Here is a 3,110-nt window from a genome sequence, read left to right on the forward strand (position 1 = left end):
TTTACTGATAGCAAGCGAACTCCAGATGTTGTAATAAACCTCAATCTTTACAATTTCCCATAAGTTGGAAAATAAAACATTCCAAATCAAATGAATATCTTAGGGAGGTAACTTATCCTGGTTCAAGGAAAACAGGCATGAGATTTTTTTCCTACTACTTAATTTTTGCTCTCTAAGGACTCGATCAAGTGTCTGAACTTAGGAAAAAGTGCCAACCTTATCTAACACTTTTACTGTTTGTTAAAGTATAAAAATCACTCAAAAGTCACCCACCATTGTATAGTAATGTTTTTTTCTTTCTTTTTCTTTTTACTGACTAGGTATATGTGTACACAAATGCACACTTTGTACTTCCATGGGTATAAGTGTTTGCACTTTAAATGTACCAATTCTAAATTAATTGAAAGTAGCATAGACTCATTCACATAATTACAACTATTGTTTTCCTTAAGTATCACAAAGTCTAAGATTTTGAAACAATCAGGGTCTAAAGATGCTTCTGAATCACTTTCAGCCTTTAACAGCCCACGCTGTCACTTTCCCCTGCCCCAATATCTGTACTTGCAATCTCCATCTCTTTAGCACCTTTATGAACTGAAAGTATAATTTTAAGGAATAGTGAAAAACATGAGGGTTGTCATCTGCATTTTCTATTTGATTTAACTCAGACTTCGTTTTTATCTCTAATTGAATGATATAATGCTAGAAATTAAATGGCTTCTCTTGGAAGTCACGCAGATCCTTTAAACAGATGCTCATTCCTGAGTGACAGTCCCTCAAGATGCATGAGTAATCTTTCCAACTCCTCCAGTCTGAAAAGAATAAGCAGTTTCTACTATTTGCATTGCTAGGTAATCTTTTGTGTATCCAACAGATTTTTGTTTTAAAACTGCATCAGTACTGAGAAGAACACACCTCATTTTTGTGGCATTCCTAACACAAGCACCTCGTGTGAATCCCTTCAGAAGGAAACTTCAGACATAATCTACATAATAACAGGTCTGCACTCTTCCAACATATCAGTGTCATTAAATACAGAGACTGAGGAAATGTTTAAGATTGAAAGGAGATGAAAAAGATATGACAATTAAATGCAGTGTATGATCTAGAATTTTCTTTTGCTAAGTACTTAATTAGGACAATTGGGACAAAAAAATTGTGAGTAAGCTCTATAGATTAGGTCGTAAAAATCTGAGTAGTGTCATGTTCTTTTCGGATTGGTTGGTGGGGAGATATTTTTACCTCACATCAGACCCAGTCTTCCCTCCTCACTGAGACGATCTTTATGTTAGACCTCAGCCTCATGGGACCCCATTCTGGCTGAGGCTGGACTGGGCCACAGCCAGAGTTATGTGGGTGATAACCTCTCTGACCCTGAGCCTCGTGTCATCACACTAGTGACACAATACCCTTTTCTCTGTGATGACTATTGACAGCATAACATTCTGCTTAACCACCAAATGACTGCATTGCAACTTTTATCAAAACAAGATGAGGGCCGATGGAGAGAGAGGCTGGCCACAAACCTTTGCCTCTTCTCTGAATGAAAAGCTCTATGCTCAGAAAAAAAAGAAAAAGGAAAAGCATTGTATCAATGTTAATCTTCAGATTTGGGTAATTGAATCATGGTAATTTAAGAGAATGTTCTTATTTTCAGTTAATACAAATTGAAATATTTAGAGGTAAATAGACACCATGTCTCTAACTGACTTTCCAATCGTTCATAAAGCAAACAAAATATATTTGAGGAATCTCAGTGAAGGGTATAAGGGAATTCTTTGTACTATTTTTGCAAATTTTCTGTTTGTCTGAAGTTGTCAAAATAAAAAGTTAAAAAGGAAAGCTGCATTCTGATGTAATCACTTTGAAGATATTTTAGGAAAGAATGAAGAACCCAAATTAACATTAAAATTTTACTGTGGGGAGCCCCATAAATGTGGCGACGAATGTAGGGACACCTCTGCTGCCCAGATAAGTTTACACATGTACAGCAATGACAGCCATCTGTGCCACAGCTCATCCCTTTGCCTAACAGCCCTTTGATGTAGGTTGTAAGAAGATAATACTGTGTTTCCCCCAAAATAAGACCTAGCCAGACAACCAGCCCTAATGCGTCTTTGGGAGCAAAAATTAATATAAGACCCGGTATTAGATTATATTATATTAAAGACCTGGTCTTATAGTAAAATAAGACATGGTCTTATATTAATTTTTGCTCCAAAAGACACATTAGAACTGATTGTCTAGCTAGGTCCTATTTTCGGGGAAACATAGTAGTAGTAAATACTGAGCAGCTAATTTTATGTTAAGAAATTGCTCTATATTATTCAATTTAATTTTCACAAAATATTTCTGCTTTGGGGAATATCTAAGTGTTTTAGATTGAGGAAATATGGCATTGATATTGATAGCTAGAATTGATAGGACCAGAGATGAGGAAAAAATTGGTGCCAAGAATGACTCCTGGTTTCTTATAAAAGCCATTGGTGTAATTTACTGAAGGAAGACCTGGGAGAGAAGCTGACTTGGTTGGGGGTGGGGCTGGAATATCAAGAGTCTAACTTTAGACATTATAAGTCCAAGTACAGGAGATATCTGAAGGGAGAGAAATATACAGATCTGAATTCCAGAGGAGAAGGGCTGGGAGTTGGAGAAATTTGTCCCTCTCTCAGTCATGGAACATTTGGGGTGTGTGTGTGTGTGTGTGTGTGTGTGTGTGTGTGTGTGTGTGAGATTAAGCCAAGAAGAATGGAAAACCCCGGTAAACGTCAATTGTTCCACATTAGATGAATTTTGGGGGATTGAGTATTAGGGCTGAGGTCTGTGGGAGACCTTGTGTGTTTCACCTGCATCCTTGGCTCTATACTGAGGCCGAGGATGCCTTCTGGGGAGGCCTAAAGGGAGACAATCACAGGAGCAAGAATGACTTCTCAGCAATTCCCAGCCGTTGCCGTTTTTCTTGATTTTGAATACTGAACTTATAATAGATGGCAGGATCTCAATCTATATCAGGAACAAAAGTTACTGAATATTGTCTCAAATTGAACACATGCAACTATGTTGAGAGATTTACCAGAAAGAATTCCAAATGATTGGAAATTGTTATCTAA

Source organism: Rhinolophus hipposideros, assembly GCF_964194185.1.
Source record: "Rhinolophus hipposideros genome assembly, chromosome: 5".
Taxonomy (NCBI): domain Eukaryota; kingdom Metazoa; phylum Chordata; class Mammalia; order Chiroptera; family Rhinolophidae; genus Rhinolophus; species Rhinolophus hipposideros.